Source organism: Choloepus didactylus, chromosome 2 (assembly GCF_015220235.1).
Source record: "Choloepus didactylus isolate mChoDid1 chromosome 2, mChoDid1.pri, whole genome shotgun sequence".
NCBI lineage: Eukaryota > Metazoa > Chordata > Mammalia > Pilosa > Megalonychidae > Choloepus > Choloepus didactylus.
Window position 1 is genome coordinate 226,839,468 of NC_051308.1, and position 19,484 is coordinate 226,858,951.

Consider the following 19,484-nt stretch of genomic DNA (forward strand, 5'->3'; position numbering starts at 1 on the left):
AGCTATGCTTGCTAACTACCATGAGGAGCTGTCATGCTCCTCCATCAAGACAGTCTAAGATAGTTTCTATAATAAAGATAAATAGAAAAAAAAATTAACATACATGTTACTGTATTTTACACTGTTTGCAACAAACTGTAAACTGACATAGTTTGAGCCAATAGTACCCTCAGTTACACAAAACAATTTTTCAGCACTGAGGATGGGTGATTAAAAAACACTACAATGAAGGCATCAAATTAGACTGTCTTTTTTTCCTCCAAATATATTTACAAAACACAGAATTCAGAAGTCTGGTGCTTTTAGAAATCCCTTTGCTTGAATTTCCCAGGCTTTTGCTCAGAAATTGCTACTATTTATTATAAATGTTTTTTAAAAATTCTTCATCTTAATGCAAAAGATGAGAACAGAGAAACTGGGATATGGACAACAGGTTGGAAATCCCAAATCACTTATCTTATAAATTTATAATGTAGTCCTGGAGAACAACTGTCTGTTGGTCTAGATATTTCTTGGAAAATCAGTCTGCTGTAGCCTTGTTCACCAGCCAACTGATGAGCACAAAACAGACAGACTGCATGAAAAGTATGAGTACTGTGAGGAAGTGAGATATGAGACCAACAGGAACTTGTCTTTTCTGAACACGCATGCCCACCCAGGCAAAACGCATGGGTTGGAGGGCTGGTGTCCACATAAAACCCAGCTTCACTTCCAAGCCACAGAGGAACATAGGGACCAACGGACTTACGCATAGGACAATCACGATCTTTCCTGTCACGTTCTTCTTGGTTTCCGCAGTTATGGTAGCCATGGACATGGCCACAGTTTAGATATATCTATGGTTGTTTTCCATCGACAACATTTTCCTCTTCATACTAAGTAATGCCAGTGATTGAGCCTTACAGGGCACTGAGGTCGGTCTGCACTGATTTCCTGTCTTAAAGCTTCTAAATACTTCACTGTAGGAGTTTGGGAGAGCCTTTTGTAGTACACCACAGCAGTGTTGTACCACAGAGGTCAATTAACGAGCCATTTTGTAACTGATTGGCTTCGATTTCCACCATTCTTCCTCTTTGCTGAGCTAGTATGGTTTGGGGCAGGCTGAAAACATTTCCACACACTGGTATTTCTCTCCGTATCCTGGGCATGGAGTCTTTTGTGAACCCAGTGAGTGGATGGATAGTAAGAGCTCCATCAGTGGTCAAGTCATCCATCTGCCTATCTGATGTCTTCCATTTGGCTGCCTTCTCCCCAAGAAAGATTTTTTTTCTTTATTATCTGGCAGGGTTGGGTTTCTTCTTTCTTTTTTTTATTTTTCAGCTTTGTTGAGATATATTCACATACCATACAATCATCCACAGTGTACAAACAGTTGTTCACAGTACCATCATATAGTTGTGCATCTCCACAATTTTTGAACATTGTCATTACTCAAAAAAAATAATAAAAGTAAAAAGAACACCAAAACATCCCATCCCCCACCCCCACCCCTATTATTCATTTAATTTTTGTCCCCATTTTTCCACTCAACTGTTCATACACTAGATAAAGAGAGTGTGAGCCACAAGGTTTTCACAATCACGCAATCACCCCATGTAAGATTATTAGTTATACAATCGTCTTCAAGAATCAAAGCAGTTCAACAGTTTCAGGCATTTCCTTCTAGCTATTCTAATACACTAAAACTAAAAAGAGATATCTATATAATACATAAGAATAACCTCCAGAAAGACCTCTCTACTCCATTTGAAATCTCTCAGTCACCGAAACTTTATTTTGTTTCATTTCTCTTCCCCGTTTTGGTCAAAAAGGCTTTCTTAATCCCATCATGGTGGGTCCAGGCTCATCAGAAAGATGTTTTTTTGATGAGCCAAAGCCTGCAGTGTAAATGCATGCTGTAAAGGGGCATTCTGTTCACATATAAGTCTACAGAAAAATCTTGATGTAGCGCTCTGCACTGACTGTGTATCAGAATTACTTTGACTTCTAGGAACTGTGCCAGTTACTACAAAATCGATAGGGCTTTCAGCTGACCCACCGATCTGAAACACATCAGTGTTGCTGTCGTGAGAGTATTCAACCACCACCGTCCAGGCGGAGATAAGGTATGTGATATAGGACACTGGTCTTTGTGGCTTACTGCCTTTGCAGCCTGAGGAGAACAAGCAATATGCACGGGGCTGGGCTTCATCTACTTTTCCTCCTTCCTCTATTGCCACTGGGAGAGACCCACCGTACCCTAAGACAAGGAGTTCACCATATTTTACAGGTGCTCTGGATGGATGATTTTCTTGATCAGGAGAAAACACGAACTTGGCTGTCTCAAATCTTTATTCACTGGTCAGGAGCCAGGGGACACCTTCTGCATTATCTCTGGACAATTGTTGGCGGCCGGAATCCCAGCACAGTCCCCAAGACCCATAGAGGAGTGAAGACAAAGAGGAGTGTGGTCCACATGGCTCACCCAATCACATAGTCACCCCTCATAAGCTTCATTTTTATATAATTGTCTTCAAGATTCAAGGGTGCTGGGTTGTAGTTTGATAGTTTCGGGTATTTACTGCTAGCTACTCCAATTCATTAGAACCTAAAAAGGGTTGTCTATATTGTGCATAAGAGTGCCCACCAGAGTGACCTCTCGGCTCCTTTTGGAATCTCTCTGCCACTGAAGCATATTTCATTTCCTTCACATCCCCCCTTTGGTCAAGAAGATGTTCTCCATCCCATGATGCCAGGTCTACATTCCTCCCCGGGAGTCATATTCCACGTTGCCAGGGAGATTCACTCCCCTGGGTGTCAGATCCCATGTAGGGGGGAGGGTAGTGATTTCACCTGCCAAGTTGCGTTTGCCTATTTTTTAAATTGGGTCTTTTGTTTTCTTGTTGTTGAGTTGTAGAAGTTCTCTATATTGTCTAGATATAAAACCCTTATCCGATATATGGTTTATAAATATATTTTGAGTGTATTCTTTTTGTTCATAAGATGGTCTCAAAGATATGATTTGGGACTTGAGTGTTGAGAAGGGGAAGAAGCTGGTAGGGTTAGGACTAGACTAGTGTCCAATGTTTCTGGAATGTAATCAGACATCTTATATTGAGACATCCTGGAGATGGCCCCCTAGGAGAATTCTGGCATACGCATTTAAATGCCAAGCTCAGAAAGCCCCTGTGCCTGTAACCAAAAGACACTTCAATTCCCAGAACAAACTGTGACTGTGTAGAGAGTCCAAAACCTTGGGGGGAAGGTGTGGGTGGGGAAGGGGAGACGGACTCCCCCCCATCCCAGCTGGAATAGCTCACCCCTCTGAAGGCCACCTCACTGCCAATGGCTCCTCAGCTCATACATTTTTGACAGTTATCTCTCAGTTACACCTCATCCCAATATCTAATCTGCCTCCAGCCCAGATCCTTTCTCCGAAATGTCTTAAATTCCATTCTCTTCTTCCCACACCCATACCATCCTTGTCCCACACCTCATCCTGTCTTGCCTATGTCACTGCAACAGCCTGTTTTCCCTGCCTCCTTACTCCAGGCCATCCTTTCCTCCTAACAAACAGGGCTGCACAGCAAGAAAGTATACAATGAATTATACTTGGAATGATCATGATAATTGCTTACATTTGTACGTCTTTCTGTTTACAAGTTATGCTCTCACCCATTACCTCATTTTGAGTCTCATGACCCATCTGGCAGTTGAGAAAACAGATTCAGAGAAGGAGGGGGTGGGTCTTATTCAAGTGAGCCATAGGCATAGGGCTTATTTCTGAATCAGAGTTTTAGAATTATGATTGTACCTAGCACGTGATGGGTGAGTGGGTGGATGGATGAAAGAGGAACAGGAATTAAGATATGATTCCTTTTAATCTCACTTTACAAATGAGGAAGTTGAGGTCTAGGAAGATTAAAATTGCATTGACTTATTAGAAAAACTAGGACTTGAATTTATCTAAAAGTCTAGAGCTTTCTCCTCCATACCCAGCTTCTTCTTTCAAGAGGGATGGGGCAGTTGAACCACCACCTTTTAAGAAAGATTTCTGTCTAAAATGGAAATTGTTTTAAAGAATGGGTTAAGATTTAGTTACCTGGATAATTCCTCATCTGGGCAACTCCTCCAAAGGTACAGGTCAAGGAGATATCCCGGCTACTGTTTAGCAACCTATGCCAAGCGCATCATTTCTATATTGACTGTGGCTCTGATGATCACCTGGGTATTAGGTTAATTTGTACCTGTTGGTAGAAGTCTTAGAGGTTTTACCAAATCATTCACATGTTCTCTGTCCCTGATTCGTCTATATATTTCCCTCCAATGGAGGAGGCATATGATTTCTGTGTTTCTCAGTCACCTCCTGCAGAAGATCATTGGTTGGGGACCCAGTTTAGGTTTTCCCAAAATCAATCTTTTGGGGTTCCACACATAATTCATTCTAAGTGCAGCAAAGAGGAAATAAAAAGCCTTGCCATATGTTGTACTTGGGAGACAGTGCCAGGCAAGAAATAAGAGAAGCTTAACAACAGCAAGGTGAAGTGAAACATCTTCCCTTTCCCCCTTCCAGGTAAGGGGAGAAGCTTCTGATTGGGACACCTTTTACTGTTGCCTAATGAGAGGAAGCTTTGTAATGCAATTCAGGGCAAGGAAGGGGAAAGGCACCTTTGACATAATAAGACAAGAGTTAATATTTCGCAGCAAATAGGATGGAAACCAGGGTAATAGGAGCACACAAATTTATCAGTCAGATTAGAAAGGGGTAACCTCCAGGAGCAAATCAATTCTCATGTTGGAGGAGTGTTTGCTTTCAGAAGTTATGCGACTTGAGCTTCAGCCTGGAGTGGAAGCATCCACTGTTCCTTTCCCCATCCATGGAACCAGGGCTGACTCTTTGCACTGGACAGGGAAGGCCCAAAGGAAGAGAGTCAGGAAGCACAGGAGCCTCTGGGCCAGTCACCCTCCCTCTAACGCTGAAAGTGAACAGCCCATTCCCTACTTCTCCAGCTACCTTCCCAGGACCTGAGAGAGACAATGGATTTGAAAGTCAGGTGAAAAATTCTCTTTGGGTGCAATCATTGCCCACCCAGAGAGCATTTGTCAACCTCTTTCTTCAGGTTTCCTCACTCTAGCACAGGGTTTCTCCACCTCAGTGCTGTTGACATATTGATTCTTTGTTGAGAACCACTGCTATTGCAGAGACACAGGTGGATTTATTGAGCCCCTGGTGAAGCTATAGCCTCAGGCCCCTCATTTACACTGGCTCCTTCCAAAGTCCTGGGATAAGATCTATCAATGTGTAAACATTTTTGTAACATTGGCAAAAACAAGATGTTTTAGCCACAACTATTTAAGAACATTTGCTGTCTCCTTTTACTTCAACACTTTCATATCAAGATTTGTTTGTAATGCTGGAAAGGATGTGGAAAAATTGGAACTCTTACTCATTGCTGGTAGGACTATATAACGGTACAGCTACTGTGGAAGACAGTTTGGCAGTTCCTCAGAAAACTAGATATAGAGTTACCCTACGATCCAGCAATTTCACTTCTCAGTATATACCCAGAAGATCTGAAAGCAGTGGCATGAACATATACTTGCACACCGATGTTCACAGTGGCCTTATTCACAATTGCCAAGAGATGGAAACAATCCAAATATCCTTCAACAGATGAGTGGATAAACAAAATGTGGTATATACACATGATGAAATACTACATGACAGTAAGAAGGAATGAGGTCATGAAACATATGACGACATGGATGAACCTTCAAAGCATAATGCTGAGTGAAATCAGCCAGGCACAAAAAAAGAGATATTATATGTTACCACTAATGTGAACTCTGTGAAAAATTAAAACAAGTGTCTTATACTGTAGAATGTAGGGGACCTAGAGATAGACAGCAACTAGTGAAGGGAGAACGGTAATCTAATAAGAACAGATAAGATATTGAGAGTAATTTTAATGACATAGGAATGCTCAGGAATGACTATGGTTTGTTAATTTTCCTGGGGTATGGTAGGAACATGTTGGAAGCAATGTAGTTATTTTAGGTTATTTATTTTTCTTATTCCTTTGTTTTGTTTGAAATTTTTTTTTAAATTTTTGATAAAGTTAAAAAAAATACCAGAAAAAAATTTGTTTCTAAGTTTTTATCCTTTTCTTAAAGATGGTCCCCACAAATAGCATAAGCTTCAGGCCCCCTGTAACCTAGGTTCAAATCTTGCCTATGCCCCATCCTAACTTACTCAAGATTTTTTACCCTCTTGGGCCTCAGCTTCTTCATTTGCAAAGAGGGTTTATTAATGGTGACTCCTCCTAAGATTCCTGTGAAAACTAAGTGAGAAAATGCATGTAAACAGCTTAGCCCCCTTCCCAGGACAGCTGAACACTCAGTAAACGGTAGCTATTATGATGATGGTGATGTTTTCAAATGTGGTGACCACTCAAGTTGGGGCAAGGACTACCAGCTTCCCAAAAGTGGAAGGCCAAGATGACATCGAGAGGCTGAAACATTTGGCTAGAACCACCGCCATGGAAAATGTCTGGTTTTGAAAATGATGATGGAATATTCAAGCTTAAAATCTGGGCTACACTACAGAGATTATGAAGAACAGAGAACCACTCAAAGCTACCTTCATGGGTTTCTTATTGGGGGAGGGGGGTCTCTTTCAGTGGACCCCCTTATGTTCTGTAGCAGCTGACTCCTCTGCAATTTAAACTCCCCTGTTTAAATAGATGCAACTATAGGGGCTTTACAAGTATTGGTATTAATTTTATTTTTTAAACTGGAAGGTGGATGCTGGGGTATACATTGGTTATCATTTTTTAAACAGAACAGATAATATTTTACATACTACCTTTATACATATGGTACATTTTGTAATGTTTTTAGGCTTAAAAAACAAATACGTGCAGCATGGTTCTTTGTAGTCTCTGCCCCTGGCTTCCTGAACTCTCCTGGGCCTCAGTTTCTGCTTATATAAAATGGCCTCTCTCGGGTTCCTTCTGACTTTAATGGTATATAAGTCTATGGAAGTCTTTGCTAAACCAAAAAGAATATCAAGAACTGAGTCTGACAGCTGTCTGAACGCCTCACCACTCAGCAGCAAAATGTATTTCTGTCTTGACATCTAAAGTGGAAGCTTAATTGCTTGTAAGTGGTTGACAATTGGTAAATGTGTTTTGGGTGGATTAGAGGAACTAAATCTGTAATGGGCATCAGAAACTGCTCTAGAATGTTGGGCTTTCAGGGAGGGAAATGGAGGGCCTACAGGTGGTGGGGAGAATGTCAGCCTGGCTGGGGAACCAGGGAATGGCAGCTCTGTCCTCTGCAGCCCCTCAGCAACAAGTGACAGCAGAGATAGCAGGTGCCATTTGTAGGCACTGTGATAATGGTTTCTATGCATTATCCCATACAACGCCTCTGACAAACCTATATTAATACCTAAAGATGGCTATCATGTATTAAGAACTTGATATATGCCGGACTCCATCCTAAGCATTTTATGTAAAATATCTCATTTACTCCTTGCCACGCTATAAGGTAGGTACTATTAATATCCTCATGTTACAGATGGAGAAACTGAGGCACAGTTGCTCAAGTCAAATATTGGTGTGTGGTGGAGTTGGGATCTGAACCAAGCAATCTGGCTCCTGAGTCCATGCTCTTAATGTCTTTAATGTCTTTCAGGATAGTTCTGAGGGAGGTGCTATAATTATTTCCCCTTTACGAATGATGGAACTGAGGCTCAGAGAGGTGAAGTGACTTACTTAAGGTTGCAGAGCATGAAAGGATTCAAACTTAGGTCTGTGTGTCTCCAAAGCCCGTGCTCTTCGTCATGGCCCCGTATTGTCTCTCTAGGTAAGTTTCCAAAGGGCTGCTGTGTGCCCGCTCGGTGCCAGAAGGAACATGAAGTAGGAGAGTGAACTTGTAGAAATACTGGCAGGCAGGGCACTTTGCCCTGGAGCTGTGACTGATTCATCATGTGAGCTCAGGAAAGTCATGACCCCTCTCTGGGTCTCCAAGACCTGCCTATAAACAGGAGGTTGGGTGATTGATTCCTAGGTTGTGGCCAGGACATGTCCAGTGATGTGGGATAAGGATATGGGGGATTGGGAAAGAGGCAGAAGGAGAGGCTTAGATGGCCCAGCTGCTTCTGACTCCTCTGCACAGAGATGCCCCATAGTTCAGGTCAGAGAAGCCCCTTATCCCTTGCTTCTTCTCAGGAAAGGAGGAGCAGGAAAAGGGATAATGGGAAAGGGAGACAGTGTGTTAGTTTACTGTGGCTGCCATGACAAATTGTCACAGATTTGGTGGCTTGAATCAACAGAAATTTATTCTGCCACAGTTCTGGAGCCCGGAAGTCCAAATCAAGGTGTGGGCAGGGCTGCTCTCTGTCTGGAGGCTCCAGGGGAGAATCCGTTCCTCGCCTCCTCCAGTTTCTGGTGGCTGTTAGCATTCCTCGGTTGTGGCCCCATGTCTCTGCCCTGTCTCTGTGTAGCCTTCTCCTCCATGTCTGTCAGATCTCCCCCTGCCTTTCTCTTATAAGGACACTCATACTGGCTTTTTGGGCCCACCTGGATAATCTGAAATTTCACAAGATCCTTAACTTAATTGCATCTGCAAAGACCCTTTTTCCAAATAAGGTCATATTCACTGGTTCTGAAGTTTAGGACATTGGCATATCTTTGGGGGGGAGGGGGCATTTTTCAAATGAAGATGGGGGGAGCAGAGTGTCATGAGCACTGATTTAAGGAGCCCCCATCTGTGCCAAAATGCTTAATAATTGCCCTTTACCGCCTTGTCTTGTTCCCTAGTGATTCCTTGCAAATCCATCCGACACTCCCAGCAGGCATGTCTGTATCCTGTTCTACAGGGTTGAGCAGCAGGTTTGCCGAACTTGCTGGCTTGGCTTGCTGCTGCTGAGGATCTTCATAGGCGACGTGGTAGAGGACAGGGGGTCTGAGGCCTGGGTTCTAGGTCTGACTGTGCCGCTGGCTCTCTGTGGGACCCTGAACAAGATACTGCCCTTCTCCGAGCCTTGGACCTGCCTGCAGGCCTTTGCTTCCACTGCCCCCTCTGCTTGGATCTCCTTTCCACCTCTCTCCTTTTCCTCAAATCTCAGCTTATGTGTCTCTTCCAGAAAGCCTTTTCTTAGCCTGTTTTCTTGTCCATCATCTGTGTAAACTCACCAGACTGTGAGCACCTCAAGGACTTCCATGGTGGGAAGAGCCTGGAGCCCAACTGCCTGGGTTCAAATCCAGGCTCTGCCTCTTAGAACCTATGCGGCCTTGGGCAAATTACTTACCCTTTCTGTGCCTCAGTTTCCTCATCTGTAAAATGTGAATAATAATCATAGCTGCTATCCTCTAGAGTTACTGTAATAATTAAATGAAATAAAATAATTTTATGGATATAAAGTGCTGGGAAAAGTGTCTGGCATAAGGAAAGCATCCATTTCTTTCTTTTTTTTTTTTGGAAGAAACTCATTTCATTTTATTTAACCTCAAATTTTCCAACGCAATTTTGACCCCAGCACCTTTCTGTCATGGCACATCTATTGGTGTTCTGAGGAACCCCCTTTGCAAAATGCTGGTAAAGGAGGCTAGAGACCCGGAGAAAGGAATGTTCCCAGGTGGGGTTGTTTCTGGTGCAGGCTACCCATGTGTAGGAAACCCTAGAAGTCTTGGTTAAAATTGAAGACATCTCCTTGGGTTTACTCAGTCTTCGCCGACTTGGACAGGAACCCAACGGTGCGGGGGTCTGGGTTCCGGGACCCTAGGCTGCTTGGGAGGCCCCATCACTGTGAGCTTGGCACTGGGAGTGGCAGCTGGGGGGCCCAGGGCAGCCCCTGTCCACTGGCCTTAGGGAGTGGGAAATGGGCCTCTCTGTGGGGAGCTCAGAGGCAGCAACTGTCCCATTTCATGTCTTTTTGCTCTTACTCTGCTTTGACTGACCACAGAGGTTGGTCTGTGAGAAGCTCCATTGTCTTTCCAGTATCTGAACTGGACCTGAGAAGAGTACCTGAGGAGTACATCTCTCTTCTCCAGTATCTGAGAAGGGAGAAGAGGTAGGTCAGGTATCTGTCAGGTGCTCCCTCTCTTTGCCCAGCAAGGGCAGCCTGGCCTGTGGGGATTTGGAGGTTGAGACTCAGGGCTGGCTGGGACTTGGATGACCTGCTCTCTGAGAGGAGGTATCCAGGGGCTTCAGCTGGAAATGCTTCATTGCTGCGGCAATGAGGCAGGGGAAAGCATACATTTCATACTCATTTATCACTATCAGTCTTTGTATCCTCATGGTCTGGGCACTCACAGAAATGTTGATTAGGCCCAGGTGGTTTCCAAGTTCTTCCCAGTTTTCCCCAAATTCCAATTTTGGGCCAATTTCAAATTGGAACAGGAAAAACCAGGCAGCAGCTACAGTAAGAGAAGTCTGGAAGAGAGTGCACCTGAGAATTTCATGTGTGATCCTGGTTCTTTCCAGAAATGGTTCTACCTCTTCTGCTTTCTGTTTGGCCTCAGCCACCCACTTTGTGTGGCTCCCCGAGGAGCAGTTGTCTGAAAACTGTCATGAGCCTAAGCAAGCCAGGGGCCACCCACCAGCCTGGAAGATGCCCCTTCCTCAATATCCACAAGTGGCCTCAGAGCCAAGTGATGGGGAGGAAGGAGGATGGGCCAAAAAGAGCCGGCAGCCCTGCAGAGAGGCCTTGAGTCTGCTGTAATTAAGAAGTTCCCCATCTCCCATGCTGCTGCCCAACACCCCCAATCCCACACACACATTTGCCTACAAGTTGCAGTCTTTTCTTTTTTTTTTTTTTCGGCCTTGATAGACCAGTCTTGGGATGTCAATGGACAGAGAACACACATGGCTTGGATGGCCTATAAGATGTTGTTTTAGTTTGCTAGGCTGCTGAAATGGGTAGGCCCTTGAAATGGGTTGGCTTTTAACAATGGAAATTTAGTAGCTTACAAGCTTACGGTTTTGGGGCTGTGAAAATGTCCAAATGAAGTATCATCAGGACGATGCTTTCTTTCTGAAGACCGGCTGCCAGCGATCCCGGACTCCTCTGTCACTTGGCAAGACACAGGGCAGCATCTGCTGGTCTCTCCCTTCTCTTCCGGGTTCTGTTTCAGCTTCTTGCTTCCATGGCTTTCTCTCTCTTTGTCTGAATTTCATTTTATTATAAAGGATTCCAGTAAGAGGATTAAGGCTACGCCTTAAGTTACAATAGGTATATAATAAGTTTATGCCCGCAGGAATGGATTAGCTTTAAGAACATGATTTTCTGGGTTACCGTGCAATTCCAAACCTCACAGATGTTTTCTGTTATTTTATCTATTTTTATACACTCTGCTTTATTCCAAAACTAGGTGTAAGGCACCATGATGTTGTTCAGAGTGATGTAGCCTCGGATAGCCCCAGACAAAGTTGTGTTTCCATCTTCTTACCCCAGGACACATACCTTCCCACCCCAGTCCCTAGTTTATGGCTCTTCTCGGTGGCACATCACCTAGGCCCAACTGAAATCTGGCTGGTCTAACGAGGATCTTTCTCTGGGTTTTTGTGTTTGCATTTGAAAAGCAGAAAGCCTCAGCACCCCACTTCTCCTGATCCACATTTCACTCCACTCCCAGGAACCCAATGTTCTGAGAGATGGTCCCAGATAACCTTTTATACAGTCAATCAACAAACTTTTACTACCACCAGGGCTCAGGACACAGAAGAGAAAATGAAGAGGCCTGGACCATGCCCTCAAGGCTGCAAGGACTTCTGGGGAGATGTGCAAATTACAAAGAAAATAATTGCAATAATGGAGATGGGAACAAACTTCCAGAGGAGGCTAATACTGAGAGTTGTCATTTTCTGGGCACTTCTATGGCTTGGAGCTCTATGCAGCTTTACTGTACATTCTCATCTTGAAACCTCACAAGGTCCTTGTGAGGCCCCCATTTTACAGATGAGTAAACTGAGACCCAGAGAGGTAAATTAATCTGTCACAGGTCCCGTGGCTCATAAGGGTCTGAGCCAGAACTTTTAGACTGAAATCCACTTGAGAAGTCAGGGAGGCTTCACAGAGGAGGCAGCTTTTAAATTGGAGGATGAGTAGGATGTGGTCAGGTGGAAAAACTGAGGGGGACAAGGGGGTAAGATGGGCCTTCAGATAGTGGGAATGCAGCTCAGCAACTTCAAGGAGTGGGGAAAAGTATCTGCTGCTCTCTCTTCCTCTCTCCCCTCCTCCCATGCCTCAGAGTTACCCAACCCTGTACAGAGCTTGCCCAGGACAATCACGCCCTGACCCAGAGGCCCGGGTCTTCTAAAGAGTGATGTTCTTTTCCTTGCCTATCTGGCTGGAAGCATTTCTGGAAAGCAGAGTTATAAGAGCACAAGCTTTGGGACTAAACCCACCTGGGTTCAAATCCCAACTTTGCAGCTTCAATTTCTCTCCCTGAGCCTTAGTTTTGTTTTCTATAATAGGGAGAATCATAACTCCTAAGCTTGCTCTGATGATTAAGTGAGATGATGTGGCCACATTGCTCAGTACTGGATGTGCAGTAATTGGCAGCTTTTATTATTAGGGGTTACATGTATGAACACTTCAATCCCGACTACTTAATTTGTGGGCCAAAATGTTTTCATAGGAGCAGATGCTCAGTGTCTCTAATGAATATCTGTGGGCAAAAATCTTTGCAGGATTCAAGGAGGATTAAATTAAATGAGGTAACTCATGTATGCAAAGTGCTTTCCCTTGTGTCTGGCACGTGGAGGGCAGTGCTCCAACATCAAGAGCTCTCTGATATATGTATAATTCAACAAGGCTTCTTAACGCAGACTTAAAATGGCTTTGGCGTGACCATGATTTACAGAGGATTGTTTTCAGGAACTCATCCCCTGCTCAGTATCAAGGGACCCCTATCTTGTGCAACCATTTTCTCTCTCTTTACAAACCTTGTTAGGTTCTGTCTGTGTACTTTAAAGAAAAGTTACATTTTGGCAAGCTTGAATTTGTAACTGGAAAAGGGATAGGGTTGCTTTAAAACCAGCGATCTGGTGTGTGAGATTGCCATGGAAATGATTTAATGTAAACCTTATTTTACAGTATACCCAGTTAAGTAATTGGTCAGGAGGGAAGGGGAGAAGCTAGAAGCAATTTCCTTTGAAAAAAGAAGAGAAAATAACTAGGGAGAAGCTGACAGATAAAGGGAAATCTTTTTCTTTTCAGAGAAAAGACAGTCAAATGTTCATGCTTCTGGTGAGGGGAGAGACTTCTGGATTGGAGCTTGCTTTCTTTGTCTCCGTGTGTCTGTCTCTGTCTGTCTGTCTCTCTCTGTCTTGTCTCTCTCTTTCTTCTGCCTCTCTCCCCCCTCTCCCTTCTTTTCTTTCTTCCTTCCTTCCTTCCCTCCTTCCTTCCTTTCTTCTTTCCTTCCTTCCTTCCTCCTATGGATTGAAATACAGGAAAAAAAAAAATAGAAGCAGAAAAAGAAGGAGAAACAGAGACACTAATTAGCACTTCCAACTAAAAGGGATAGTCCTTTTGGTAATAAGGACACTGTCGGCCAGAAGAAAATGTAAGAAAAGCTACTTGCAAAGTCTTTTGCTGCTCAAGTGTTTTCAAGCCCCACAGAGATTTTTATATATACATCCCAGAGAATTTTTAGACTGTTAAGAGATGAAAAGTGAGTTAAGAGAAATTTTCTATTCTAGGCCAAAGCCCTACATGAAGGTTAAGTCTAGCAGTAATAAATAAAAGTTAAGAATTAGTGAAACTTGGCTATTTGTATTAAATTAATCCTCACCCTAATTTCATATATTTTAATATATTATTATATAGAATATTAACGTTTTTCTAGTGTTTCACTGGTCTTTTTAAGAAGCAAGTTTTCTCTATTCACTAACCACATTTTCTGCAGAGCTTCTGAATCATCAGCCAGGTGACAAATATTTATTGAGTGTCTAATGTTTGCCAGATACTGTGGTAGGCCTATGAGTATAGGCAAAGATAATCAAATTAGGCTTCATAACAACCCTATAAGGTAAATACTATCATTATCCCCATTTTTCATATGGGGAAACTGAGGTACAGGTTGGTGAAGCAACTTTCTCAAGATCACACAACCAGTCTTTGGTGGAGTTGGGATCTGAACCCAGGCAGTATGGTTCCAGGGCACAGCTGCCAGGCCACTGTTTGCTGCCATTCATCTGTGAGAGCCACCCTTTAGACCTGCCTTGGATGGAAGCTATTGGTCAGGAATTTGGAAACATCATACCATGGAAGCAATGGGAACAGCCAGAATCAGAACAGAAATCCCTGGGATTCAGAAGGACTTCTGGGTAAAAAGAATCTCTTCCCTTTTTGGAGTTCATCTAGTCCCATCCCCTAGTTTTTTGGTGGAGCCACCCTTTGGGCCTCCTCTGAGAATGTGGAAGAAGCAGAGAGTATTTAACAAGCCTCAAGCCAGCGCCAAAGGAGAAGGTCAGCTGGGCATGTGCCAGGCCTGTTTGCAGGAAAGCAGAGGGAGAGCAGCCACCGAGCACTTGTGGCCCATGGGAATGGGCCCAGAAAGGGAGAGAACCACGGGAAGCCTGCAGAAAGAGGGCATGGAGGTGAAAACCCTGGGCTGGGATCCCGGAGGGTCCTGATTGCCAGTGACCCACTGTGTGGCCTCAGACAGACACTGGACCTCCCTGGGCCTCAGTGTTTTCTTCTGGCTCTTTCCACCCTTCCGCAGTGTATTGCTTCCAAATCCCTGACCAATAGCCTAGGAGGAGGAAATGCAGGTACAAGGTATGACCTTACTCAAGGTCACACAGCTTGGAAGTGAAGAACCTGGAAGCAAACGCAGACTTTCCTCCCTATCTGTCACAGTCCATTCTGTGCTAAAATGCCCAGTTCCCACATCGAGTCAGCTCCCCAGAGTGGAGACCCTGTTAGCTCTCAGGTTTCCCTAAGTTAAGTAGCTTCTCCCTACCCCCTCCCAGCCATCCGGAGGGCTTCCTGAGACACTCAGTGGGCCGATCTGTGATTGATGGATGTAACAATTTCCCTGAAAAATAAATCAAACCAATTGGGCATTTGCAGCCTCAGCTGTTGCTGTGGCAAGCGCCACCTCAGTTATTTCTGAAATAAATAATGATTGTGCTTGTCCTCACACTTGAGGTGTGAGGAGCAGGAGAAAGGGGGGCAAGGGTTGCTGCCTCTGCCCCATGAGGGACTTGGAGGGCTATTTTTACAAACTGGGCCTCAGAGCCTTTGATAAAACAGCCTTCCTTTCCTTGTTTTCTGGCTTCAAGATGGTGCACAGTCTGCCAGCGCTCTGGCTGAGCCAACCAGTTGAGGTGAGCCCCTGAAGAGATAACTCTAGACAGATCTTCCCTCATACTCAGCCCACACATTCCCACACCAAAGCACTCGTGCCCTGTCCTGTCTGTCTCATGCCACTGAGGTCACACTCAGGTCAATACAGTTAGAGCCGGAGGCAACCTTACATATTTGGGGGCTCTGCGTCACTGTAACCCCGGGCCAGTGGCTTAGAAACCAATTTACCATGTGCCAGGCTCACTGGCAGCCTGATTTTCTCTTGATATCTTCCTGGGAGAGGAAGTTTGTCACACTCATTTTCCAGATGGGGAGTTGAGGTAATGTCACCTGCTCAGAATCCCATAAGGAGCATGTGGCAGAGGTAGGGTTGAAGAAGAGGTCTGCTGGAGAGCCAACAGATCATGGACACAAAGGTGGCTGGAAATCCCACTGAACTAAGCATTTAAGACTCATCCCAGCCTTTCATCCTTGTGTGAGAGTGAAGTGTCACTTAGACATCACTGGGAACCAAAACCCACCAACTATCTCTCCCTCCAAAAACAAGGAAAATGTGACCCTCAGGGGCCCCAGTGGCTCTCCAGGGACCCTGCACGGGCAGCACCAGGCAGGGCAGACCCAGGGACTGGAAGACTTGGTCCCAGGAATTGCAACTGTTTTCTCTGCTGTGTCCCCACTGTTCTGTTTCCGAAACATGTCCCCATATCCCTTTAATTTACTGGGGAGTTGTGCTGGCTTGTATATATTGTGTCCCTAGAAAGAGCCATGTTCTTTGATGCAGTCTTGGGGGGGCAGACATATTAGTGCTGATTAACTTGGAACATTTGGATTAGGTTGTTTCCACTGTGGGTGAAAACTCTGATTGGATAATTTCCATGGAGGTGTGGCCCTGCCCATTCAGCATGGGCCTTGATTAGTTTACTAGAGCACTTTATGAGCTCAGACAGAAGGAGCGAGCTTGCTACAGCCAAGAGGGACACTTTGAAGAACCATAGGAGCTGAGAAAGGAGGTGCAGCTTACAGAGATATTTTGGAGATGACCTTTGAAAGCAATCTTTTGCTCCTGAGAATCTAAGAGAGGACAAATGCCTAAAGAGCAACTGAGTGACATTTTGAAGAGGAGCTGCAGCCTAGAGAGGAACATCCTGGGAGAAAGCCATTCTGAAACCAGAACTTTGGAGCAGACGCCAGCCACGTGCTTTTCCAGGGGTTTTCCTGATGCCATTGGCCATCCTCTAGTGAAGGTATCCGATTGTTGATGTGTTACCTTGGACACTTTATGGCCTTAAGAGTGTAACTGTGTAACCAAGTAAACCCCCTTTATAAAAGCCAATCCATCTCTGGTGTTTTGCATAACGGCAGCATTAGCTAACCTGAATAGGAGTCTGTACATTTCTCACCTGCAGGGCAAATGATGCCCTTGGAGGACAAGCCTGTTGGATTAAAAATTCAGAACCTGAAACTTCTAAGGACAAGAGATGGCATGAAAATCTTCCAGACCAGGGTCCTCAGCCTCTGTTAGCCTGTGCCCACTATTACTGAATCTGAAAGATTCAGTAGCTTTTTTAATGTTAATTAAATGCCAAAATGAATTAAACATTGTGTATATAAACATTTGCTTATATACAAAACATTGTATATAAACACTGTATATAGACATTGTTTATATACAAAATGAATTAAACATTGTGACAAAAATAAATCAGAGCAATGGCAATTTATTATTTTTTTAATACTATTTTTTATTACAGAAGTTATGCATTGTCATGTATAAAGAAAAAAATTTATTTAAAAAATTTTTACTGCAGTAACTATATTAAACATAACATTCCCTGTTTTAACTACTTATAAGTAACTTATAAGTAACAATTCACTGGTGATAATTATATTCACAAAATATTCATTTTTTCAAATATTTTCAAATATTCATTTCTTCAAATGCTTTAGCAAATATATGTGTATGTGGCGTGTTAGAGGTCTTTTGTTTCATTTTTTCTTTCTTTTTCTTTTTTTTTTTTTTACAAAATGAAAAGGAATCATCCTATTCATTTATTGTTCCGAAACATGCTTTTTTTTTCAAATAACAATATATTGTGGACATCTTTCCAGGTCAATATATATAGATCTTTCTTTTGATTAACTCTCCTAAAATTTTAATAACTGATACAACACATGGTTCAAAATTCCAGCAACATAAGAGCATTCAAATATGTGCTTTCCTCCCTCCCTCTCCTCCAGCCACCAGTTGTCTTCTGAGAAGCAACCAGCCTTACCTTTCTCATGAGTCCTTTCAGAGCCATGTTAAGTATGGATAAGCACATGTTTATATACATGGTCTTTCCCATTTTACATGCTAATAAATATATAATATATGCACATATAATAAAGAAACAATAAATATGTATTGTGCATATACTGTATACTGTTCTGTATCTTGCTTTTTTCACTTAATGCCATGACTTAGAGGCCATCCCATATCCACACACAACATTTCCTTCTTTTTGGTAGCTAACATTCTATGGTAGGCACGTAGACTAATTTATCCAGACCTTCTCCCACCAATAGGTGTTTAGGTTGCTTCCAGTTTTGTTTTTTGTTAAATAGAGTGCTTCAGTGAACATCCTTGTCTTCATGTACTCCTGCTTTTATTTTGGCTGGACAAGTTCCCAGACAGGGAATTGGTGGATCAAACAGTATGACTGTTTTAAATTTTAACAGATACAGATTATTTTCCCAAATGTAGCAATTTGTGGGCTCAACACCACTTCTCCACATATTTTGATTATTTAAATTTTGCTCATCTGAAGAGATAAAAATGGCATCCTCTGGTTCTAAATGTGCAATTCCTTGACTACCTGTGATGTTGAGCATCTTTTCATAGATGTTTTGGCCCTTTGTAGTCAACTTCTATGAGTTGTTTGTGTCCCTTGCTCATTTTTCTAGTGTGTTCTTTGTCTTCCTTTTACTTCTTGGGACCACTTTTCATATTAATTCTTTGTTGTATGTGGAGATGGTTCCCTTAATCTAATATTTTGACTTTGTTTATAGTGCGTTTTGCCATAGAGAAAAATTTATTTTTTGTGTAGTCATATCTGACAAGCACGATAATATTTTAAGGAAAAAGAAATTTATTTTTATCTTAAAAGATACATATTTTTAATTTAGATCGTGTGATTTCAGTGTGACTGCTGATTCTGCTTGCTTGCCATATGCTTTAGTATTCTAGGTAATGGAAAAGATAGAAAATAACAGAGGTCAGTCAATACAGCAAATCTTTTTACACAGCTTTGCTTCAAATGACTCCCCCTTTTCAGATAATTATAGCGATGATGATTCAGTGGTTTTTAGTAAAGTCACAAAGTTGTGCAAACATTACCACTATGTAATTCCAGAGCATTTCTTCACCCCAAAAAGAAACCCCATGGCAGCTACTATTCTTATCCCTCCTTTACCCTTGAGGAATCTGAGGCTCAGGGAAGTGAGAAAAATTAGCTGAAACCACATGGCTAAGTGTGGATTTGAACCTAAGCCCCACTGCCTGGGATGGCGTCCTCCTGAGCGAGAATCATTCTTTTAGACCAGGAGCCCACAAACTTTTTCTGCAAAGGTCCAGATAGTAAAGATTTTAGGTTTTGCAAGCTACACAGTCTGTTGCAACTGCTCGTTTCTGCCATTGTGGCATAAAAGCTGCCCTCAGTAATGTGTAAGCAAATGCATGTGGCTGTGTTCCAATAAAACTTTATGGACACAAAAATTTTAAATTTAATATTGTTTTCATGTCACAAAATATGTCATTTTTCTTTTGATTTTTCTTTTAATGATTTAAAAATGTAAACACATTCTCAGCTCACCATAGGCCATACAAAAACAGGCGGCGGGTCAAATTTGGCTCATGGACCACAGTTTGTCAGCCCCTGATCTAGACGACAAGCTCCTAGAAGGCAGGGCCCATGTCTTAGACACCTTTGTTTCTGCTAAAGTGCCTCATACGGGACAAAGCCACAATGAGGAACTTAATAAGGACAAAACAAGGACGACTCTATACGAGGAAGAAAATTTCTAAATGACCAAAAGTGGGTCAGGATACCGTGGGAGGTATTCAAGCAGAAAGCAGGCACAGAGAGACAGAGTCTTCCGGAGTTAGATCCAGAATAGATTTTACGGAGTCAAAGACTCCATTTCA

The 19,484-nt window shown here is 43.0% G+C and overlaps 1 pseudogene; it reads right to left on the reverse strand.

Annotated features, from left to right (window-relative positions):
- Positions 1-452: 452 nt before the first annotated feature.
- LOC119514481 lies at positions 453-14,184 on the reverse strand (annotated as a pseudogene).
- Between the last annotated feature and the right edge of the window lie 5,300 nt (positions 14,185-19,484).